At 49.8% G+C, this 25694-nt stretch overlaps 1 pseudogene across 1 annotated transcript in view; it reads left to right on the top strand.

Annotated features, from left to right (window-relative positions):
- LOC147095980 (zinc-binding protein A33-like) overlaps nucleotides 1–25694 on the top strand; it is a 94266-nt pseudogene that overhangs the window by 31730 nt on the left and 36842 nt on the right. Inside the window, exons 4-5 of the transcript XR_015074843.1 lie at nucleotides 1479–1501; nucleotides 1600–1715. The product of XR_015074843.1 is annotated as a zinc-binding protein A33-like (transcript). The remainder of the gene's footprint in view (nucleotides 1–1478; nucleotides 1502–1599; nucleotides 1716–25694) is intronic.

The following is a 25694-nucleotide window of genomic DNA, read 5'->3' as shown; positions in this document are numbered from 1 at the left end:
TTCATTATCATTTAGTTGTTAAATGAATGTTATGTACTGTTTATCTAAAAGGGGAGGAATTGTTGTGTATGTACCTTTAAGAGAATAACTGGTCTCAGACTGCAGTACCGGCAGTGACCACCCCTGTATAAAAGGTGCTAGAGAGCCTCTGTTGTTTAGTTTCACTATAGACTTCCACCAGTAAAGACTTGTTTGTTTTCACTCCTGCTGGTCCGTGTCTCAATCATTCACGGACTTAACAGCTTCCTTGAGCTGTTTCCGGTTATTTATGCGGACAAACTAATGGCCTTATGCTTAGGCCTAACTGGGTTGCTCTGTTTCGATCTGACGAAAATGCATATGCAATGTTTGCCTAGCTGTCTGGCTTTTAAAACACAAAGTCCTTTTCGCAGAAATGCATTTTAAGTTTCGATTTCCCAAAACTGCCTGTTCTGTGCTGCAGAGTCCAAGCTTGTAAAATCTTACAGGCTTTTGGTCACGAGGTGCGGACGCCATCTTTTGTGTACCCTTTTTAAATGGTCCATGCAGGGTCCCTTTTATTAATAACCTTGGGGGAATGGGGGAATTTTGAGAACCTTACAATAGTTCCATCAAATCAAACATTGAGGAAAATAAACTTCATACAGAATAAGAAACCCCTTAGAACGGTCAGACCATTCTCCCCCGAGAGTGCATTTACACTGCAGCTGCTAGTCAGAGAGCGACAACTACAGTCCGGGATCAGCCAGACAGGACCGTGTTCACATTACTTGGCTCCTGCCTGGCTGGAACTGTACTGACTCTGTCCGGGAGAGAGCTCTGCACTGGGTTAGATACACAGATAGGCAGAGCTTTCTCCCAATAGTTCAATAGTTATATTCACACGCATTAAGCAAGTCTACTTTAACCTCTTTGTGCATCTGATGGTAAAATGGTAAGACGAGAAGCAGAGTGTGCCAGTGTTTTGTGATTGTTGTGTGTGCTTTACTTCTGTGATTACTGATTGGTGAAAGATGTTTGTTCAGTAAATATACATGTGAAGTACCTATATTGTGAGAGTGTGTAAGGTGTTTTCGACTGAATTAGTTCACGTGGTTAAAACGGTGTCTCTCTGGTCACACCTGTGGTTAGTCAGCCATTTCTATTGGACAACACTGGTATAGATTCACAGATACATTCATCTCCTTTGGGCAAAGGACACATGCAAGTTACAACTTGAATAGATTAAAGTGACTCTCTTTCAATAATATTTTAATTCTCAGAATTTGAGACTTCAGGATTTTACAATTGGATTGTAGCTCTGTGAGTTGTGTTGTGCAGTCAGATCGAGTCAGTTGTAATGTTGTGGAGTAACTCACAGTACAGTGAGGACAGGAAGAGGCAGTCCAATAACTTGCCATATTTAGAATGTACTTTTCTGTGGAATCCACTCAGTTACTTTCTTTTTGTGATAAAATGTTCTCTAAACACAAATAGGAATAATTGTTCTTGTTCCGCAGGAATTTCCGGAAACTGAGAAAAGGTATAATTGACACCCTTGATTTGAGTCGATATTTTAATTTCTAACATCTCTTGCCCACCCTGGAATGACCCAACACTGACCTTTATCTCCTGTTCCAGAGCGAAGCGAACTCTCCCAGAGCCGCAGAAGGTTTACCCTTTAATAAATGTGGGGAAGTACATTGGGTCACTGCAGTACAGAGTGTGGAGAAAGATGCTGACGGTGATTAATACAGGTGGGTGTGAGCTTCCTGACACCAGCTATTAAACAGCTCTCTATTAGTAGAAGAGACCTGTCTTTTTATAATAAATATCGAATTGTGTTTGTAACTGACTAGATTTTACTTGTCGGTTTTCTGTTACAATACATAATTGTCAGATCAGCTTCCATTTGACATTTTTGCTGAATAATTAGCAGAAATTCCAGCAGGTGCGTTTTCAGGGCAGATGTGGGCTGTGCTGAACTTCTGTCTGCCCCATGGAAGTGTCCCTGTCCCAAATCCTGGAGTCTTGGGTATTTCCATATTGTGAGTCGATGCCAATACTATTTCCCGCTTGAATAGGGAGCCAACTTTAGGTGAGAGTAGACTGGTCAGAAATGTAAGGGACATGAGGAGCTACATTTGAAAACTGAAAACTGCTGCTGCTGGAGGCCGGTTTTCTGAAAGCTCACGATCAATCAGCGATAAATGGGTCATTTTCCGGTTGACAGACTGTGACTGGTGGGGTGCTGAAAGGATCAGTGCTTGGGTCATCTAATGACTTAGATGAAGGGACCGAGTGTGACGTATCCAAGTTTGTTGACGATACAAAGCTAGGTGGGAAAGTAAGCTATGTGGAGGACACAAAGAGTCTGCAAAGGGATATAGACAGGTTAAGTGAGTGGGTAATAAGGTGGCAGATGGAATCTGAAATGGGAAATGTGAGGATATTCCCTTTGGTAGGAAGAATAGAAAAACAGAATATTTTTTAAATGGAGATAATCTATTAAATGTTGGTGTTCAGAGCGATTTGGGTGTCCTCGTACAGGAAACACAGAAAGTTAGCATGAAGGTACAGCTAGCAATTAGGAAGGCAAATGGCATGTTGGCCTTTATTACAAGGGGATTGGAGTACAAGAGTAAGGAAATCTTACTACAATTGTACAGGGCTTTGGTGAGACCACACCTGGAGCACTGTGCACAGTTCTGGTCTCCTTTATCTGAGAAAGGACATACATGCCTTAGAGGCAGTGCAACGAAGGTTCACTTGATTGCTCCCTGGGATGAGAGGGTTGTTCTATGAGGAGAGATTGAGTAGATTGGGACTATACTCTCTGGAGTTTAGAAGAATGAGAAGTGATCTCATTGAAACATATAAGATGTCTTCACTCAGAGGGTTGTGAATCTTTGGAATTCTCCACCCGAAAGGGCTGTGGATGCTGAGTCGTTGAGTATATTCAAGGCTGAGATAGAATGATTTTTGGACTCTAGGGGAATCAAGTGATATGGGGATCGGGCAGGAAAGTGGAGTTGAGGTCGAAGATCAGCCATGATCTTATTGACTGGCAGAGCAGGCTTGAAGGGCTGTATGGCCGACTCCTGCTCCTATTTCTTATGTCCTTATTACATTTGGGAATTTAACCTTTTAAATGTTAAATACCCCCCATGTCTTCAGCAACACTGGACACCAGGGACAGGGGAAATTGAGTCAATAAATTCTTTAAAAGGAAATTAGATAATTGCTTGAAAAGAAGCATATTAAAGTGTAGGGGGAGTGAGTGGAACAGTGGAATTTGTTTGTCTGGATTGGCCTATAATTTAATAATGGTCAATAACCATAGGTCATAGATTTAAAATCATTGGCAAAAAATTTAGATGGGAGATGAGAAATTTATGATTCACCTCCCATTGTGGGTCACTAATCTGAGTTAAACAGGCAATAAGTGCTACTGCCTCAACTCTGACGGTTAAAAATTACACCACAATTGTCCTCAACACAAAACTGCCTTTCCTGAATGTCCACCCAGAGCCTGCTCCACCACAATATGGGTGGTCAATCCTTCCACTCTATTTTCCCCAACTTAAGCCCCAAACTGAACCCTAATTAATCCCACCACCATTATATTGGGGCAGGGGGGATACTCGCTCACCAGGGTTGATGACCAAGAAGGCCATTCACTTCATTTTCTTCCCAATGGCACCAGAAAAACAATGAGGACGAGCTGTCCAGTGCTACAGACTGGCAGTGTTTCCACAGGTACAAGGAGCAATTGATTGAATACATATCAAAGCCCCAAATGAAAACCTGCTGAGTATCATGAACAAGTAATGCTTTAATTTGATTGATGTGGAGCTAGTGTGTGATGTCCCATATCTAATATTGAACATTAAGCCCACTTTGTCACCTGTCTTTTAATTAACAGGCTGCAACAGTGCTCTATTCCCTCCCTGCTAACTCAGTCTCTCAATGAGGAGCACTATCACTGCTCCTAACTCGCCCTGTTTGAATAATTAGGGCCCCAGGACATCAGTGTGTTAGTGGCAGAGACACGTGGGCTAAACCAGCAACTGGCGAGAATCCAGCCCCTCACATCGAAATAAAAGACACAGGCACGGACATGGCCTGATTCTGTCATTCAGCATTCTGGGATTCCTTGACTTGTCTATCAATTTTCTCTATGACTCTTTTCCCAATAAGCAAATCTCTGTGTAGCTTTTCCTTCAAAAAGCTACATCTCTCCCTTCTCAGGGTCTCCTGGTGTACCCCCAACATCTCTAGTGTTGTGCTGTAGATTGAAATTCATATCCAGCTGAGAGAGCAGACGGGACCTCGGTTTAATGTCTTATCCGACACTGCAGCACTCCCTCAGTACTGCACTGGAATGTCAGCCTGGATTTTGTGCTCAAGTCTCTGGAGTTGGGACTTGAACCCATGACCTTCTGACTCAGAGGTGAGAGTGCAACCACTGAGCCACGGCTGATACCTGGTCTGAGTCCAAGAAGTCTCTGAGCTCTGCACAGAACACACAGTCTGCTTATGGAAACTGCACTTTGATGTTCACACCAATAAAGAGGGTAATGGAAAGCCCAAACTATAACTAGCACAAGAACATTCACCAAAAGAATGGTTTAAAAATAAACATGATTACTGCAGTTACCTGTAAGGATGATGAAACATTCCTCTCAATGTCAGTGAATAAAGGGACAAATAAAAGTAAAAGAAAAAAAACTGAGTGTTGGAATTCTGAAATATATGTATTTATCGAATGTTATGCTTTTATCAGGCTGCATTCAAAAAACAGACTCGTGGTTTAGTTACATCCTACTTCGGAACTGAAGACTGGAAGATAAGTAAAACTCCTTGCAGGGCAGAATAAAGAGACAAACAAACCACAGATAGTTTAATCAGAGAGAACGTCCCTGCATTCAATGAACTGAAAACTGCTCTGTAGTAAAGGGAGAACCTGTTAGATTGTACAAGATCCTGTCAGTGAGGCAATGAAAGGACATTAAGAGAAGCAAAGAGAGTGTAGCCAGCTAAGATAGGGAGAATGCATGGGAAAGATTTGCATAAGGAAAAGAGGCAAGATTTGGTAGAAATTGGAAAGAAATTAAAAAATATTGCAGTGAGAGGTGTGTAAGATTCGCAAAATTAAACAGTGTTCCATAAGGGTCTATTGGCAGAAGAGGCCTTAATTTTAAAGACTGTTTTAAAAGAAGCCTAGGAAAAGGGGCATACAAAATGGCCGCCAGACCCTGTGACCGACTTATTGGGACACTTTAAAATGGTTCCTGCAGCCCTCAGAGAGCCTTTGTGGATTCAGCCCACAGTAAGTTCTGGAAGACCGTTTCGGTGAAAATGAAACCAGACAGAACCCCATACATATGGATTGGATGCAGATCCAGTCAGATCGGCCTGTAGATAAAGGCCATCTAAATGTTTACCCAGACAAAGGGAAACAGTTTCATATTCATAGGGGGAGCATCAAAGACCCGTTAAAGACATCAAGAAGACATTCAAAACAATACAAGGTCATTCCAGACCAGAGATGGCCCTTTACCGGCCATCCCGAAAGTACTTTAAATATAATAACTATCCCGCTGTGCTACAAGCCCGCCAAAAATTAAACAAAGACTAACCTTGATGGCGGGAAGATAAGGGCCTCTTTTGAGAAGTTTAATTGGAGACCCCGGGGTAGCGATCAGCAGCTTTGCTTTTTTTCAGTATCAGGAGCTTCCAGCTTTGCTTCAGCGATCCGGAGACCAGCCAAGAAGGTGATTCGAGCCTGCGTCCCGCCCCGGGGTAACCATTGGGAGATCATCGACGAACCCCGGGCCGTTGACGAGACCAAGGACCGTAGTCCTAAGAAACCTACATGACAATGGTCAAACAGGTGGTCTCTCCTCACACCGACGTCCAGGCCTGATGACATCCAGCCTGTCCGTGACCTTCACCTCGAGGGAGTAGAGAAAGCATCGCAGCCCGCAGCATTGACCATGTGAAGACTGGGCGCCTGAGAGGAGCAAAACGCAGACCTTTCAAAACCTTATACTTTTGACTGGATTGGTGAGCATGTTTCTGGCCCTTCATAATCGGATCTAGATAGGTTTAAGGGGGTGGGCATTTTGGGTATAATTTAACAATGAGTTGTTGTCCCTCGATATTCCGTGCGTTTCCCCATTTCATGATGACTTTTGTGAAGTATAACATGCCTGTATGTACCTTAGTTAGCACTGTGTTTTGATTTGTTTTTCCCTCCCATGTACCTTTTATTGACTTGCATTTGATTTGTTTTTCTCCATGTAATAAAATTTCATTTCGTTTCCATTAAACCTGGCATATAGAGTATTCTCTACATTGTAGTTCCTGCCTCAAAGTCCAGTGTCTAGAACCTAAGGGGTGAGTGGGTCGAACCACTCAAGGTTTTACTGTGCAAGAGAGAGAGGCCTCTAGAGAGAGAAACCTCTGTGATCTAAAACCCCTTACAGGTGACATGAAATGTGGGTGAGGCCTGTGTTTGCAGCATATTCTGTTTAGATTTCAGACTTCATAAGAACATAACAAATAGGAGCTGGAATAGGCCATTTGGCCTTTCAAACCTGCTCTGCCATTTAACTAGATCATGGCTGATCTTCTACCTCAACTCCACCCTCCTGCACTATCCCCATCTCCCTTAATTTCCTTATTTCCCAAAAATTTATCGACCTCTCTCTTGAATATATTCAACGACTGAGCATCCAAAGCTCTCTGGGGTAGAGAATTCCAAAGATTCACAACCCTTTGAGTGAAGAAATTTCTCCTCATCTCAGTCCTAAATGGCTGACCCCTTTGATGTAAGAAAAAGGAGTCTTACCATCAAGTAACTTTAAAGTAAGCTTTAAGTAACTTATAAACACACTATATACAAGAGAGGTCTTTACCATGCCTCTGGTAGAAGCCTCTTACAATACTGAACAGTCCAGTATTTATACCAGTCCAACAGGTAGTGACATATGACAGGAAGTGAGGTATGTACACAGTTCATAGTTCACAGGAAGTGATGAAATAACTTCCCGGAAGTTATTATTATTATCACATTCTTCCCTCCTGCAGGATTAGGAGGCTGTGGTCTACCTTTTGGTCTGCAGCCGCCGAACAAGGAAGAGTCGCACCCGTTTGGATTCCCGTCGTAGAGGGTCGCTGGCCCGCTTACATGCGGTTGGCCATTGGTCAGAGTCTGTGTGGCCTGGATTGCCCTGTGAAGGGTCGGGGAGATCATGGCTTCGAGTACGAGCCCCAATAGGTTCAAAGTCGGACTGCCTCTGTTCAGAGGGAGGTGCAGAGCTGGGCTGTGGCGGATCAGTACTTTCATGCGCGGTACTGGGAGGGTCGCAACCTTGAGTACGGGGTTCTACCGGCACCAAGCTAGTTGGTGTCCGATCAGGATCCTGGAGAGGGGTACCCGATAGGTCCCAAGAGTTTCCTGGTGAAATGCCATCACCCGATGTCCCACTAGGTCCTGGTGGGCAGGGAGCCAGATCCCGTAATGATACGGTAGATTCTCGGCTGTCGGAATATCGTATGTTTGCATAGGTGGGGTTGGCATCAGTTAGTTCGACCTCGTCTACGAGAGGGTCATTTTTAGACATCCGAACGTATCTTCGGAGTAATACAGGTCCAGGAGTAGTTAGCCATGACGGGAGTGATGTCCCATGAGATGAGCGACGCTGGAATCCAAAGAACTGCTCATGAGGTGTAGTATTTGTGGCTGTAGAAAGCAGGGACCGTATAGAGTGCAATGCATCCGGAAGCACTGTTTCCCATTGCTGGTCTGGTAGGCCCCGAGATCTTAAAGCGAGACGTACGGAATTCCAGATGATACCGTTATACCTCTCTACCTGCCCATTTCCGATGGGATGGTATGGTGTTGTTTTGCTTGTAGCAATTCCCCGTTCTGAGAGGTAGTCCTTGAGTTCCCTTGACATAAAGGATGGACCCCGATCTGAGTGAATATAAGCCGGCATGCCACAGAGAGAAAATACCTGCTCAAGGCAGCAGATTACTGTGGACGCCAGCATATTGGAGCAGGGGAAGGCAAACGGAAAACGTGAATATTCGTCGATCATGGTGAGCAAATATGTGTTCCGAGTTGAAGAGGGCACTGGGCCCTTAAAATCGATGCTAAGTCGTTGCATCAGTTGGGTTGCATGTATGAGTATACCATCTGAGGGGCGGAAGAACTAAGGTTTTAATTCCGCACAAAGCCAGCATTCTGAGCATATTTTCTTTACATCTCCAGTGGAAAAAGGGAGATTCCGTGATCGTACAAAATGTAGCATGCGCGTAACGCCAGGATGACACAATCCATTGTGGACATCCATGAGAGTAGAGGATGACATAGTGGAGCAGAATGCCCGTGTGAGGGTGTCCGGGGCCACATTCTCCTTGCCAGGCCGATAGAGAATGGTATTACCAAAAGAGGCCAGTTCCATCCTCCAAAGTTGTATTTTATTATTCTTAATTTTGGTTCGTTTTCGATTATCGAGCATGAAGGCGACTGATCGTTGGTCCGTGATCAATGTAAAGTGCTGGCGAGCTAGAAAATGGTTTCACTTCCGTACTGCCTCTATGATGGCTGTGGCTTCTTTCTCAACCGGAGGATAATGTAGCTCGGCACCTTGTAAGGTCCTGGACATAAATGCTACAGGACGACCTTCCTGATTCAGTGTAGCCGAGATCGCCACCTCCGAGGCATCACATTCAACCACAAAAGGGAGATTCTCATCGATGGAGTGAAGAGCCGCTTTCTCCAACTGTTTTTTGAGAAGGTTAAAGGCTGCAACAGCCGCTGTTCCCAGTGGAAATGATCTAGCATGCAGCAAGGGTTGGATTTTGTCCGAAAAATGAGGAATCCATTTAGCGTAGTATGCAAACAGACCGAGAGCCCGATGCAAAGAAGCCGGATTCTTAGGTGACGGGAGCTCTTGGGGCGGGCAAAGTCTTTCTGGGTCTGGCTTAATGATACCATTGCCTACGCAGTAGCCAAGGATGTTGATGGTCGGTTGCGACTCAACAGATTTGGATTCATTCAGGGTCAAATTACGGCGATGGAGGGTATCCCGAAATTTTTGGAGGTTGGCGTCGTGTTCCTGTTGATCGTGACCTGCAATGGTAATGTTATCAAGATAGGGAAAAGTGTCCCTTAGGTTTTCCTGCTTAACCAGGCCATCCATTGCCCGTTGGAAGACAGCCACTCCATTAGTAACCCCGAATGGGAGGCGACGAAATTGGTACAGCCGTCCATTAGCCTCAAAGGCCGTGTACTGCTTATCTGAGACCTTCAAGGGTACCTGATGATAGGCACTTTTTAAATCGTAAGTTGAGAACACTTTGTATTCGGCCAGTTTATTAACCATATCATCAATGCGTGGCAATGGGTAGGCGTCCAAGTCGGTATATTGATTGATGGTTTGCGAATAATCAATGCATAGTCGCTGTTTGTGAGGTTTTAGAGGGTTCTTGACAATGACGACTTGAGCCCGCCAGGGCGACGAACATGGTTCGATGATATCCTCTGCTAGAAGTCGAGAGATTTCAGCCGCAATAAAAGATTGGTCTTCCTGATTAAAGCGCCGCGATTTCGTTATTATTGGTTTGCATCGAGGCGGAATACTGGCAAATAATGAGGGTTCATCAAGTGAAGCTGCTGACAATGCACAAAACGGCAATTTAGACGGTATATTAGAAATAGTAAATCCGGGTTTGGATCCACCAAACTCAATGGTGAGTTTCTTATGCTGTTTTTGGAAGTCCAGCCCTAAGAGGAGATCACTACATAAGTCCTTGAGCACCGAAAGTCGGGTGGAGGGATACATACGACCATGAAGTGTCATATCAACAATACAAAAGCCGGAGATTCTGGTATTAAGTGATGACTGAGCCATCGCAATTGCCTGGTCCGATGGGAAGACATGTAGTTTCAATTTCGCAACAATCTGTTCCTTAATGAAACTATCAGTACTTCCTGAGTCAATTAAGTCATCTAAGGTATGCCCTTTAATTGAAATTTTTGTGGCTGCATGAGACAGGTTCTGTGGGCAAGCAGCTGTAATTGGTGTCGTTGCACAGAGAGTGGCTAAAACTCTCGGTGTGCTTCTTCGGGAGAGAGCTCGAGAGGAAGCTTGATAGGTCCTAGCTGGAGCATCTTGATAGGCCCTAATTGGGGCAGTTCGGTAGGCCTTAGCTGGATTGGCCCTCGTAGAGGCCCTTGATAGGCAAACTTTAGCAAAGTGTCCTTTTTTTTGCAATAACTGCAGATTGCATTGCGAGCAGGGCAGGTTTTCCTAGGGTGAAAAGCATCTCCACAAAAGAAGCATTCCTTCCTAGATTGCCGAGAGGCTGCTAAAGTGGGGTCATCCTCCTCTTCTTCATCAGAATTATCAGAATTAGATTCCCCCATGATAGGGTTCACCTGAGACCGCTTGAATTGTCTGGTTGCAGCTACAGCAGCAGATCGAGATCTGGGCAGCTGATAGAGGTCTGCATTTCTCTTTGCCAAATCCAGAGAACAAGCTAGGTCAAAAGCTTTTTGTAGCTCAAGTGTTTTACTTTCTAGTAGACGCTGGCGTATAAATGGAGAGGCAATCCCGCAGATGAAAGCATCACGAATCATTTCTGCACGGGACAGCTCAGCTGAGGCTGCCTGAAAGTTACAATCTATGCTGAGCCTGCGAAGTTCTTGCAGGAATTCGTTAATTGATTCCCCTGGCCCTTGTTGGGCTGTGGCCAGTAGATGTCTAGCATAGACCTCATTTGGGGTCTTGGCATACAGTTTCTTAAGTGCCCGAATCACCTCATCGTAATTATCCCATTCATCAACATATTCGAACACTTTTGGGGTCACATAGTTGATAAGTATCCTCAATCCAGCAGGAGCATCCGCTTTACATTCATCCAGAAAATTCTCAAAAGTACGGTACCAATGCTTCCATACCCTGCCAGCTGCTGGTGTATTCGGGTCCAAGTCCAGACGAATAGGTCTAAGGATTCTCTCCATGATGGGTGGTTCCCTGGATCCTTAACTCCGAGTTTGTCCGAAGGTCTAGTATTTGTGAGTGTAAATAGTAAGTTACTTAAATTGATGTAAGAAAAAGGAGTCTTACCATCAAGTAACTTTAAAGTAAGCTTTAAGTAACTTATAAACACACTATATACAAGAGAGGTCTTTACCATGCCTCTGGTAGAAGCCTCTTACAATACTGAACAGTCCAGTATTTATACCAGTCCAACAGGAAGTGACATATGACAGGAAGTGAGGTATGTACACAGTTCATAGTTCACAGGAAGTGATGACATAACTTCCCGGAAGTTATTATTATTATCACACCCTTATTCTCAGACTGTGACACCGTGTTCTAGATTCCCCAGCGAGGGGAAACATTTTCTCAGCATTAACCCTGTCAAGCCCCTTAAGAATTTTATGGGTGAATAATTCGATTGCTTTGCCTTAAGAGGGTGCTAATGGGGTGCAACGCAACTAGTGCCCGGGCGCAGCGATGTTTGCGCTGCTCATGAAATTGACCAGACATTGTGCGGCAGCGCTAAACATGACCGCCACGATCTCCTGCGCCTGTAGATCGTGACGCCAGTCGAGCATGCAATGCGCCGGTAGCGCCCCGGACCAGATATTGAGTGGCGCCCCCTGCCTTACCGCCTGCTGCTAGCAATGACAGGTTGAGGGGAACGTTTTGCAGTCGGGAAGGGACTGGGGGAGCGTTATTTAAAGGCGACCGTTTCCTGCCTTTTTTTGTCGGCGACATTTTTGCACCTCACATTCTGAGAAAGAGAGAGAGACTTCTGGAGAGATTCAACGCTGTGTGAAGGAGTTTTGGGTACTGAGCAGTGCTTTGCAGGTTCATTTTGATTTGCCCTTCCTTGTATCGATTTAGAAGAGATTGTGGGGGCTGCACTCTGAGCTCTTTCCCAGGGACTCTCCTTTGTTCTTTCCAGCAGATTTGTTACAGGTCTCTCCAGGCCGAGATTCAAGGCTGCAATGAGCAGGGTGTGGATGGAGAGAAAGATTGACCCTCCCCTTTAAGAACTGTCCGGCGCCAGTGTGTCTGTGTTCCATTGCTGACTGACATCACATGAGCTTCGCCAGCGCTCTGAGGTAGTGCCTCGCACCTTGGCATTAGCGCCTTAAGATAGCTGTGTAGCACCTGATTTAGCGCTCCAATCACCTCCAGGGGCGATAAAAGCCAAGTTTGCAGTCAGACGCAATAAGTAGCGGCAGGCGCTAAACTTTGCGCCCGGCCGATAATTACGCCCCAAACGGGGCGATACCAAATTTCTCCCCTTATAAATTTCTATTAGGTCACCTTTCATTCTTCTAAACTCTAGGGAATATAGACCTAGTCTACTCAGTCTCTCATTATAGGGCAATCCTCTCATCCCAGGAACCAGTCTGGTGAACCTTCGTTGCACTCCCTCTAAGGCAAGTATGTCTTTTCTTAGGTAAGGAGACCAGCACTGTACACAGTACTCCAGGTGTGGCCTCACCAACGCCCTGTATAATTGTAGTAAGACTTCTTTACTCTTATACTCCAATCCCTTTGTAACAAAAGCTAACATACCATTTGGTTTCCTAATTACTTGCTGTACCTGCATTTTAACTTTCTGTGATTCATGTACAAGGACACCCAGGTCCTTCTGAATGCAAACATTTTCCAGTCAGCATTCGTAAAAAATATTCTACTTTTTTGTTTTTCCTACCAAAGTGGATAACTTCACACTTCCCCACATTGTATTCCCTTTGCCATGCTCTTGCCCACTCAGTCACCCTGTCTATATCTCTCTGCAGCCTCTTTGCGTCCTCCTCATAGCTTACTTTACAACCTAACTTTGTATCATCAGCAAACTTGGATACGTTACACTCAGTCCCTTCATCTAAGTCATTAATATAGACTGTAAATAGCTGAGGCCCAAGAACTGATCCTTGGGGACAAACACGATTTCCTTTCATAAAACAGGAAAAGTTCTGATATCCGGCACCGACGGGACCAGCGTGTTGCTGATATATCAAAACTGCCGGACATACAAAGTTAATGTTGAAGCATACGGAGATGAAAATCTCCGTATCTGACAACAAACACTGTTGCTTAGCAACAGCTTGTAAACACTCGGCCCGTACCTTGGAAGCGTCTCTGAAGCTGTTGCTAAGCTACAGAGACGCTTTCCAGAGCCTGACTATTAAAAAAATGCAAGGAGAAGAAAAAAAACTAACCAAAATGGCTGCTGATTTCTGCCATTAGATCGAGGTTTCCAGGCATACAACCTCCGGATAAACCAAAGTTTCCTGAACTATGTTGACTCTGCCTAATCATATTATGATTTTCTAAGTGTCCCTAATAATCGATTCTAGCATTTTGCCTACTATTGATGTCAGGTTAATTGGCCTATAGTTCCCTGTTTTTTCTCTTCCTCCTTTCTTAAATCATAGAAATCACAGAAACCCCACAGTGCAGATAGAGGCCATTTCGGCCCATCGAGCCTGCACCGACACATATCCCACCTGATCCCCGTAACCCCTACACCAACACATATCCCACCCTATCCCCATAACCCCACGTATTTAACCCCCCTAACACTAAGGGTCAATTTATCATAGCCAATCAACCTAACCCGCACATCTTTGGACTGTGGGAGGAAACCGGAGCACCCGGAGGAAACCCACGCAAACACGGGGAGAATGTGCAAACTCCACACAGACAGTCACCCGAGGCCAGATTCGAACCCGGGTCCCTGGCGCTGTGAGGCAACAGTGCTAACCACTATGCCACCGTGCTGCCCTAGTGGGGTTATGTTCACTACCTTCCAATCCTTGGGGACTGTTCTGGATTCTAGGGATTTCTGGAAGATTAATACTAGTGCATCCACTATCTCTGCAGCTACCTCTTTTAAAATCCTAGGATGCAGGTCGTCGGGTCCAAGGAATTTGTCGCCACTTAGTCCCACTTCCTGCAGTTAACAGGTCATTCAGCCCATTAATGTTCTCTCTGTGATTGAAGCATCTGCTATTTCTTCTCCCCCTTTTCTTTCTCCCCCTCTACTCAGGGATTTACTTATATTTCAGTTTTCAGTTCTGATGAAGGGTCTGCAGCCAAGATGTTAACTTGTCTCTGTTGTGTATGTACCTTTAAGAGAAGAACTGATTCTATACTGCAGTACCGGCAGTGACCACACCTGTATATAAAGCCATAGCAGGCTTCTGTACTTCAGTCTTAAGTTACCCTCTGTTCAGTAAATACCTGTTATTATTGTTCTCCTGCAGTCCGTGTATTATTGATACTCGGACACTACGCTGGCGACGAACAGGTTCGAACTCACCTGCAGTACTGCATCACCTCACAGGGATCTTTCCCTGAGAAGAAGCTTCTTGGAGGTCGAAGTCAGAGCAACGGGCGTCGACCGCGGGCAACCGCCCAAGGATCCATTGGAATTCGGAGAGTTGCAGGAGAGGCTGTGGAGAGCTGGGCCTGGCTCCCCAGTCAAGGTGTTCCAGCAAATCGTGCTGGTAGCAGGTAGTGCGCTGACCCTTCCAGACTGCGGCGGGCTCGAGCTCAATCGAGCAGCTCTGCAAAGGGGCCGTGCAGCATCGTTGGGAGGAAAAGAGAGAGAGAGAGGGTGGAGCGCACAGGGCGCGGTCGGTGCTCAAGAACCGGGCAGCGTAGCGAAAACAAAACAAGGGGAAGGAAAAGTGAGACGCGCCGAAGCCGTGGGTCACTGCCATTACCATGCAGAACGCTAGGAGCAGTGTGGCAGCAAGGGGAAGAAGGAAAAGTGCGGGAGGCACCATTTTATTCCATTGGGGAAGAAGGAAAAACGCGGGAGGTGCCATTTTAATCCATTGGTGAAGAAGAAAAAGCGTGGGAGGCACCATTTTAAATCACCCAAGATGCCGAAAAGTGGCAGTATCACTGCTTTCGAAAACGAGGTAGCAGACTGGACCACGTATGTGGAAAGAATTGAAGTGTACTGCAAGGCAAATGAGGTGGCCGATGGAAAGAAGGCGTCGGTATTATTAAATTTGATGGGCGCGAGAACGTACGGCCTATTGCGGAATTTAATTACCCCAGCTAAACCAATGGAGAAAAGTTTTGAAGAGATTGTTAATATCTTACAGGAACACCTAAACCCTACACCGCTGCTGATAGCAGAAAGATTCAAGTTCCATAAAATAAACCAGCACAAAGATGAGAGCAATGCTGACTATCTTACGGAACTACGCAAGTTATCGAAGCACTGCCAGTTCGGAGCAGGACTGGCAGACTCCTTACGGGATAAGTTTGTCTGCGGGCTCCAGAGTGAAGGAACCCAGAAACGACTACTTTCGGAAAAGGACCTTACGCTAGAACAGGCTTTCAGCGTGGCAGTATCCTACGAAGCAGCAGCACGGGGAGCTGCGGAAATACAACAGAAACCACAAGAATACAGCGCTAACGAAATGGCGTATGGAGCAGAAAAGTGCTATCGCTGCAGCAGAACAACCCATGATCAGAAGGACTGCTGGTTTAAGGACAAAGTATGCAGGCAATGTGGGAAAATGGGAGACATAGCAAGAGTCTGCAGTTCGGGAAAGAAAACCAAGACTACAAGAACTACTAAGGAAAAGTACAAGAAAGTAAAGAAATTGACAGACAGTAGTTCGGAAGATCAGGAGAGTGACAAGGACTCCGGGAGCAGGAGACTAAGTTGTCTAAAGCTACACAACGTGATCGCAAAGGAGGATCACCGAACCATTTGTGTCACCCTCATGATAGCAGGGTCCCCAGTAAAGATGGAATTGGGCGCAGGATCAGCCCTAACTGTCATGAATCGACGAGACTATGAGCGGCTATTCTCACACATACCCTTGAAGGACACGTCCATTGTATTGAAGACATATACGGGGCAAAAAGTCTACCCCAGAGGAAAAATAAGGGTGCCAGTTGAATACAACGGCAAGGAAACACAGAAACTGTATCTATATATACTACAAGATGGAGGACCACCATTATTGGGACGTGAATGGATCCGAAAAATACAATTGGATTGGCATTCCATTCAGGCGCTAACTGTGACTGACAAAAAGGATGATGACGTCACACCTGGACGACTGTCAAAAATTCTAACTGATGCGAAAGAGGTGTTCCAACAAGGACTTGGGACTCTAAAAGGAGTAACGGCAACGATAAAAATCGAAGATAACGCAAACCCAAAATTTTTTAAGGCCAGACCGGTACCTTACGCGATCCGCCCAACCGTTGATGCAGAGCTGAAGAGTCTGGAGCATTCAGGTGTGCTGTCCAAGGTGGACTGGAGCGAGTGGGCCACACCCATCGTTCCTGTAATGAAGAAATCATTGCGCAGCACGCCTGGGGAGCCGAAGAAGGTTCGCATCTGTGGGGACTTCAAGGTAACTGTGAACCCAGTCCTGCACACAGTACAATATCCACCTCCACGGATAGAAGGTATTTTTGCCTCACTATCTGGAGGGAAACACTTTACAAAGATTGATCTGGCCCAAGCGTATCTACAAATGGAGGTGGAAGAAGCATCTAGGAAATACCTCACGATAAACACTCACAAAAGCTTTACCAGTACAATCGACTGGTATTTGGGGTAGCATCAGCCCCGGCTATTTGGCAGAGGGCGATGGAACAAGTCCTGCAAGGGATCCCGGGGACCCAGTGTTATTTGGACGACATCCTGGTTACGGGCGAAAATGACAGTGAACACCTTGCCAACCTGGAGCAGGTGCTCACTAGGTTACAGGAATATGGGCTACGAGCCAACCGCCCCAAATGTGAGTTCTTCAGGAGACAAACCTCGTATTGTGGCCACATGATTGATGAGGAAGGGTTGCATAAGTCGCCGGACAAGATTGAGGCTGTAGTCAAGGCTCCAGCACCGGAAAATGTGTCGCAACTGAGGTCGTTCCTCGGGTTGGTGAACTACTACCATAAGTTCTTGCCGAATTTGTCTACAATTCTGCAGCCACTGAATGCCCTGCTTCAATTTGGAGTAACATGGAAATGGAGTGATGAGTGTAAGCGTGCCTTTCAGAAATGTAAATGCCTAATCACTTCAAAAGAAGTATTGGCCCACTACAATCCAACACTACCGATTCGGTTAGCATGTGATGCATCTCCCTACGGCATCGGAGCGGTGCTGTCACAGAAATTCCTTGACAGTTCAGAGAGGCCAATAGCCTTTGCGTCGCGCTCGTTAACCTCAGCCGAGCGCAACTACGCCCAGATTGACAGGGAGGCCCTCAGCCTGGTGTGGGGGGTGAAGAAGTTCAATCACTATCTGCACGGGCAGAAATTCACCCTACTGACTGATCATCAGCCCCTGGTCTCCATTTTTAACCCAAAGAAGGGCGTTCCGGTGATGACGGCGCAACGGCTGCAAAGATGGTCACTTTTTCTAGGGGCACATCAGTACGACATAGAGTGCAAGGGTATGAAACAGCATGGAAATGCTGATGCGCTGTCACGCCTACCATTGCCTACGGTAGAGGAAGCACCTGCAGTGGACCCTGTTGAGATATTCCATGCAACCATAGTCGAATGTCTACCTGTTACAAACTCAAGTATAGAGAAGGAAACCCGAAATGACCCAACACTCTCTCGGGTCTATGATTTGACGGTGAAGGGATGGCCAGCACATGGCGACTCACTGTTGCCAGCATTCTCGCCAAGGAGAGAACAACTGTCAGTGTGCCGGGGGACCTTGATGTGTGGATCCCGAGTGGTAATTCCACCCAAGTTGAGAGATCGAGTGCTCAATGAGCTTCATGAGAGTCATCTGGGAGGGGTAAAAATGAAGAGCCCAGCCAGGGCGTTTGTGTGGTGGCCGGGAATCGATAAAGAAATCGAGGATATGACCAAGAGATGCACAGGATGCCAGAAGGTCCAAAACGCTCCACCACAGGCCCCGCTACATCCATGGGAGTGGCCCTCATCTCCATGGCAATGGGTACACATTGATTTTGCTGGTCCATTTATGGACTCAATGTTCCTAATCGCTGTGGACGCCCATTCGAAATGGCCAGAGGTCATCAAAATGTCCTCCACCACCACGGAGAAAACTATTGCAGTCCTATGGACCATCTTCGCCAGGAATGGCTTGCCAGAACAGATTTGCTCCGACAATGGGCCACAGTTTGTGTCCGAGGATTTCCGGAGGTTTCTGAGGAATAATGGGGTGAAACATTACACATCTGCCCCATATCATCCAGCCACAAATGGATTGGCTGAGAGGTTTGTTCAGACCTTTAAAAAGGCAATAAAGGCAATGTATAACGACGACATACCACTACAACACAAAATGGATAATTTCTTGTTTGCTTACCGGAATGCGACACATGCAGTCACCAACCAAGCTCCAGCCATAATGTTCTTCAACCAAAGGCTAAGATGTCGCCTGGATTTGCTCAAACCAAACATAAGACGAGATGTTGAGGATAAGCAATTCCAGCACATAAATGAGAAGCCAACCAGGAGCTTCAAGATAGGGCAACCAGTCTTGGCCCGTGACTACCGAACAGAAAAATGGCAGCCAGGAACGATATGCACACAGCAGGGACCACTAATGTACACAGTGGACGTTGGAGAGAGCATCGTGAGATGCCATGCTGACCAGATTCTAGAGTCACAGGAACAAGCCAAACCCATACCACGAGCAGGTGCACCTGGTAATCAACCCGAAGTACAGATTGCGTCTACCTCAGAAGCAGTGGTATTGGAAGCTGACGAACCAACCAATGACAATGAGCCAGAATCAACTCCGCTGCAAGAACAGGATACTCGAGAAAGGCGCTATCCAGTCAGGATCAGGAAGCCTCCTCAAAGACTGAACTTATAAATGATTATTTCAGTTGATGTATATAGTACAGAGAAAATTGTAATTGTAATTAGTTATTATTTAGTTGTTAAATGAATGTTATGTACTGTTTATCTAAAAGGGGAGGAATTGTTGTGTATGTACCTTTAACAGAAGAACTGATTCTATACTGCAGTACCGGCAGTGACTACCCCTGTATATAAAGCCATTGCAGGCTTCTGTACTTCAGCCTTAAGTTACCCTATGTTCAGCTGCAAGCACGAGCAGAGGGAGCAGCCAGACTTTGGAGAGTGGATTAAAGTGGTGGTCCCCTGACCAGGAAGAGGAGGAGAACGTTGGACCACCACCACCACCAATTCCACCATCATTACATCAACTGAGGTGCCTGGAGAGAGAGGACAGAGGAGGAGAAGGAGAAAGGAGGCCTACATCAACATCAACCAGGGGAGAGGCCTTTTCTATCACTGCCTCCCCAAATTGGCCTCCACTTCAGGAGAGGGAGAGAGGGGAGAGAAACCTACTGCTTGAAAGGAGGGAAGAAAACTTCATCCGGAACATCTACAGGTGGGTGTTATTTGGGGCACTCTCCCAAGACTTTGTATTTTAGGTGGGGGGAGAAAAGAAGAAGCAAGGCCGGATCATCAAGGGGTGTAGTGTGTGTGTGCTCTTGTTAAAAGCTAGGCCACACACACCACTAATTAGCATCCCTTCTATTGCCTGCCCTGGGAGAGCTTGGAGCTGCCCAAGGTGAAGTCCTTAATTTAATTTAATTACATCGTTAAGACCTGTTGCAGGACTGAGCCTGGGCTTCTCCAGCTTTTCCAGGTGAAGACGTCTTCTCCCCCTGCCAGAAGACCACCACCACCAAAGACTTTTTCCATCGGAGAGTGCAACCCTGCCAACACCCACCCACCATCCTGAGTGGCAACACTGCCCTTTGTGGCCTCCCTCCTTCCCACCCCCCCCACCTCTCTCTCCCTCTTTGTCTCTCTCTGCCTGTCTTTCTAAGGCACCTTAGTTTCATCTATTTTATTAATTGCCAATTGAGCAGAGGGGAGAGGGCCCCTCTCCCAATTTAAATCAGTAAGGAGAGAGGTGTGTCCTCATTTTAATCAGCTCCCTCTGCTCAATAGAGGACAAAAAAAATATATATACACCGAAGCCATTAACACCTTCAGGCCTGTGACTTGGGGTGAGTGTAGCCCTTAAAAAAAGCACCCCAGAATGGCGACTGCGTCTTCGCCGGTGGCGGGGCCAGCCGGGACCTATGCAAGAGTGGTAGCCACAGCCACAGCTGCTCCCGCTGTTCCTGCTGCCCCGTCACCTTTTCGATTAATAACAAAAAAGCTTGGGGTGAAGAGCTACACACACCCCACTATGACCATCGAGGCCTGCGTCAAGGCCATGGCTGGGGTTGTCGGCCCCTCAGCCATCGTCGCGGCCTCGAAAATGTATGGGAAGGCTGTGTTCTTCCTGGGGTCGGAGCGGGTGGTGTCCCTGGCTGTCGCCAAGGGGCTCACCGTGGGCGGGACCTTCCTGCCGGTGGATCCTCTCGAGGCCACCGCGCAGAGGATCATTATTTCCAACGTCCCGCCCTATGTTCCTGGTGAGCTCCTCCTTCCCCATTTGCGACAACTTGGGGAGGTGAGGTCGGGGATCACACCCATCCCGTTCGGCTTCCGGGAGGCCAGCCTTCGCCATGTCTTCTCCTTCCGGCACCAGCTGTTTATCCAGCTGGCGCGGGAGGAGGACACTGATGGGGCGTTCGTTGTCCTCCACGAGGGGACCGCCTACCGCGCCTTTTGGACGTCGGACGGTGTGAGGTGCCATGCCTGCAGGGAGGTGGGGCACATCAGGAGGAACTGCCCTGCCTCCAAGGCCGCCGGATCATCTCGTGCGGCCGAGGCTGGCGCCGCCGCCGCCGCCCTTCCCCCCGAATCTGCCCGCGCATCAAGTACGTCTGATGCGCGGTTGACGTCGGGGGCCGATGCCACCAAGGCCTCCGGCGGGGGGGAGGGAGCATGTCCGGCCGGAAAGAAGGTGCGGGGAAAAAAGAAGCACCTTAGGGCGGGTCCCCCCGTGGATGGCGAGCCCTTGCCCCTTGAGCCCCTTACACCCGCGCTCCTCGCGGAGTTGATCAGGGCAGATGTGAGCGGGAGGGGCCTCGTGCCCGAGCCTGTGGCCGCAACCGCCGCAGCGGTAATGCCAATACCTGCGGCCGGGCTCGGGCCCGAGGAACCCGACAAACCTGCTCCGCCGGAGGGAGTCGAGGAGGAGGCCTTTGCAGACATGGAGGTCTCCCTCGCTCCCTCCGTGCTAAAAAGAAGGCGCGACCCCCTGGATGAGGAGGAGGACCGGGAGGAGGAAGGTCCCTCCGAGCAGGGGGAGTCGTCGCCCGCCGCGGGTACTGCGCCCCCCCCCCAGCGCTGTCGTCATCACCAGCGATCGGCAGGGGTCGCCTGTCCCTCGGGAGGCTGAGGCAGATGTGTCTATCCAGCACGTGCCTCCCGGGGATGGGGATGAGACCCTGCCCGTGGGGTGGGTTGCGGAACAACCCGCGGCAGTAATTGAAATTGACCTTTTATCGGTGCCATTACCCCTCGCCGGGTCGGGCAGCCTGGGGGCTGGGTCAGGCGAGCTCGAGGATAATGAGCTCGCCCAATGCAACCCGGACGTCTCCCAGGGGATGCTCGTCCTGGTAGAGCTTTTAATTCAAAACCCCCCGTCCGCTGGGTCGGAGGTTGGTGGCGGGGAGGAGGATGGCCCCCTGGCTGCGTCTCTGGTGCTGGACATACTGGAGGAGCTGGAAATTGTTCTCTCCCCGGTTTCTCCGGTCGTTCCGGCATCTGAGGCGGAGGGGAGCTCTGAACCGCCGCCGTCTTCTGGCCCGGCACCCCTAGAGGAGCCCAGGGAGAAATCCTCTGCCGCCGATCCTGGGGGTGGGATCCGGGCGGAGGCGGGGCTGGCTGGCGCGGCCGAGTCGTTCGCTTCGCACTGCGTGGCGGACGGGTCGGCCGCTGGTGACGACCCCCTGGAGGAGGATGGGGACTCGGTGATGGGCACGGAGGACGATTCGGACTCCAGCGCCGACGTGGCGATGGATGACCTCGTGCCCCTTGCCGAGTCTCCCCTCATTTCCGTAAGGGAACTCCGGGATTTTATGGCCATGTGCCTGGGTCAGCGCAATAAGGTCCGGCTGGCCCTCGACAGGTGGTCGGAGCTGGCGCTGCTCATCGATTCCGTCCGCGCCGTCGTTAAGATCATGGGCGCGGACGAGGGTGTGAACCCGCTCGAGCTGCGTCGGCTCACAACGTTTCTCACTGGGCTGCTGAGGAAGTGGCGGCTGACCAGCGGCTGCGCTTCCTCCCCCCGTTAGGTGTAGGTAGAGGTTGCACTATGCTTCTGACATGAAGATAACCATCGCCAGCCTCAACATCAACGGCAGCAGGGAGGCGCGCCGCAGATTCAATAACTTCTCGGTCCTTTGGGACGGGAAGTATGCGGAGTGCTTCCTGCAAGAAACCCACACCGTTCCGGGAGATGAAGCCACATGGCTCCTGGAGTGGCAAGGAGGGGTCAGCATGAGTCACCTCTCCAACAATTCCAGCGGGGTGGCTATCTTGCTGGCCCCGCATTTTCAGCCGGAGATCTTGGGGGTCAAGGAGCACGTGCCGGGCCACTTGCTCCAGGTCACTGTTTGCCTGGGGGGTGTGCCGCTCCATCTAGTGAACGTGTACGCCCCTCAGACCAGTGCGCAGCAAGTGCGCTTCTTCGAAGAAGTGTCCGCTCTCTTGGGCTCCATCGACGTGGGCGAGTGCGTCATCCTCAGGGGGGATTTTAACTGCACCCTCGAGGCGAGGGACCGTTCGGGTCCCCCGCGAAGCCCGGCGACGATGGAGAAGTTGAGGGACCTGGTTGGGTCCTTCGACTTGGTGGACGTCTGGTGAAATCTCCACCCCGACTCCAGCGCCTTCACTAGCGTGAGGTCTGGGGGAGGAAGGTCCAGAATCGACCGCCTCTACATTTCCCGGGCGTACGTCTCCTGCGTTCCGGCAGCTTCCATGCGGCCGGTGCCGTGCACGGACCACCACCTGGTGTGGGCGGAGCTCGCTCCACTGCACGCGCGGGGGGGGTCCGTGTACTGGCATTTTAACAACCTGCTGCTGGAGGACGCACGGTTCCGGGATTCGTTTCGTCGATTCTGGGCCGACTGGAGAAGGAAGCAGGGGGGCTTGCCCTCCTTGAGGCTATGGTGGGATGTGGGCAAGGCTCACATCCGTCTCTTCTGTCAGGAGTACGCGAAGGGGTCGACCAAGAGGCGGGAGGCCCGGGTCGGGCGGTTGGAGAAGGAGGTGCTCGACCTGGAGTCCCGTCTCAGTCAGGTCGTCGAGGACCCGGCCCTGCGGAAGGTGTACGAAGAGAAGAAGGGCGCGCTGAAGGACCTGCAGCTCGTCGGGTCCCGAGGCGCGTACGTGAGGTCGCGGATCCAGCTCCTGCGGGACCTGGACCGCGGCTCCCCCTTCTTCTACTCGCTGGAAAAAAGACGGGGGGTCCGTAAGCAGCTCTTGGGGCTGCTGGCTGACGATGGATCTCTGGTCTCGGATCCGGAGGGAATCAGCGCGGAGACCCGCGCCTATTACGGGGCTCTGTTCTCTCCGGATCCATCCAGCGAGGATGCGTGCAGAGTTTTGTGGGAGGACCTGACGAAGGTTGGCCCGGAGGGCGCCGAGAAATTGGACGCTCCACTAAGTCTGGCGGAGCTGACCGGCACCCTCCGCCAGCTCTCTAGGGGAAAGTCCCCGGGGCTGGACGGGCTGACCGTGGAGTTCCACAGGGCATTCTGGGACATCTTGGGGGGCGACTACGCGCGGGTCCTGGGGGAAAGTTTGGCGACCGGGGAGATGCCCCTCTCTTGGCGCAGGGCGGTCATTGTCCTGCTGCCTAAGAAGGGCGATCTCCGCCTCCTTAAGAACTGGCGCCCAGTCTCCCTCCTCAGCACGGACTATAAAATCTTTGCCAGGGCCATGTCTGCTCGCCTTGGCACCGTGCTGGCCCACATGATCCACCCCGGCCAGTCCTACACGGTCCCGGGCCGGACCATCCACGATAACATCCATCTGGTCCGGGACCTGGTCCACCACTCCCAGAGGGCTGGTCTGTCGGTCGCCTTCCTTTCCCTGGATCAGGAGAAGGCGTTCGACAGGGTGGATCACGAGTATCTCTTCGGGACTCTGCGCGCATTCGGGTTCGGGACGCATTTCGTCGCCCGGATCCGACTTCTGTACGCCGCCGCGGAGTGTCTGATTAAAGTTAATGGGTCCTTGACGGCGCCCCTTCGCTTCGGGAGGGGGGTGCGTCAGGGATGCCCCATGTCCGGTCAGTTATATGCCATTTGCGTGGAGCCTTTCCTGCGCCTCTTGCGGAAGAGGTTGACGGGACTGGCTCTGCAAGGGCCGGGCGTGGAGGTGGTCCTCTCGGCTTACACCGATGATGTGCTCCTCATGGTCACGGATCCCGCTGACTTGCGGAGAATGCGGGAATGCCAGCAGATTTACTCGGACGCATCCTCCGCCAAGATCAACTGGGAGAAATGTTCTGGACTCCTGGTGGGTCAGTGGCGGGTGGACTCCCTGCCGGAGGAGTTCAGGCCTTTCGCCTGGAGCACCACGCACCTCCTCTATTTGGGAGTCTACCTTAGCCCTGCCGAGGACACTTGGCCGGCGAACTGGCAAGAGCTGGAGGCCAAAGTCACCGCTCGCCTAGGACGCTGGACAGGACTGCTCCGAGTGTTGTCCTACAGGGGTCGAGCGCTGGTCATAAACCAGCTGGTGGCCGCCATGTTGTGGTACCGGTTGGTCACTTTGATCCCTCCCCCTGCGTTTGTCACCAAGATTCAGAAGAAGCTCATCGACTTCTTCTGGGACAAAAGGAAGCACTGGGTCTCTGCCGCGGTTCTGTGTCTCCCGCTTAGGGAGGGTGGTCAGGCGCTGGTGTGCCTTCGCACCCAGGCTGCGACTTTCCGTCTTCAGACGCTGCAGAGATACCTGTACGTCGAGAATCCTCCGAGATGATGTGCGCTGGCGACGTTTTTCTTCCGCCAGCTGCATGGCCTCAATTACGACACGCAGCTCCTGTTTGCGAAAGTGGGCAGCAGGCATGCCGGCCTGCGGGAGCTGCCTGTCTTCTACCAGGAACTACTATGGGTTTGGAACTACGTCGCTTCCAGGCGGAGCTCTCCCCCGTCAGGAGCGGCGGCTCTCCTTCGGGAGCCGCTGCTCAGGAATCCGCACCTCCACGAACACCGGTTCGGGCGGCTGGCAGAGGGTAGGGCTGTGGCTGGCAAGGTGACCAGAGTCGGGGACCTGCTCGATGGCGGAGGAGCGGGCTGGATGGCGCCGGAGGAGCTGGCGCGGCGCCTGTCCTGGGCCAACGTCCGGCTCGCGGTCGAAACCATCGAATCGGTAAAAGCGGCACTGGGCCCCGACTCCACTAGGTGTATCGAGGCAGCTCAAGCACGTGGGGCGATCCCGTCCGAGCTTACCCCCGTTCGGACGGAATTCCTCATCGGCGCCCGGCCCCAAAACTCCCCTCGGGAACCGGCGCCTCACAACTTGAGCCGTCTCGAGGAAATACCCTCCGTGCCTTTTCATTCCGCGCGGTGGGGTTTCCTGTACGGGCTGCTCCTGCACACTCTCCACTTTGCCATCTTCGTCTACCGTCCGGACACGCCTTGGCGTGGCGTTTTGCCGACCGGCGGTAGCGGAGGTCCCCAATGGAGGGCTCTCTATGCGGGAGTCCTCCCTTGTTCCATCGGGGACTTGGCCTGGAGGGTGTTGCACGGAGCGGTCCCGTGCAATAAGGTTTTAAGT

This window comes from Somniosus microcephalus, unplaced genomic scaffold, assembly GCF_052327205.1.
Source record: "Somniosus microcephalus isolate GS21.2 unplaced genomic scaffold, FLI_Smic_1.0 unresolved_chr1, whole genome shotgun sequence".
Classification (NCBI taxonomy): domain Eukaryota; kingdom Metazoa; phylum Chordata; class Chondrichthyes; order Squaliformes; family Somniosidae; genus Somniosus; species Somniosus microcephalus.
This window is presented reverse-complemented; position numbering and strand designations above follow the sequence as displayed.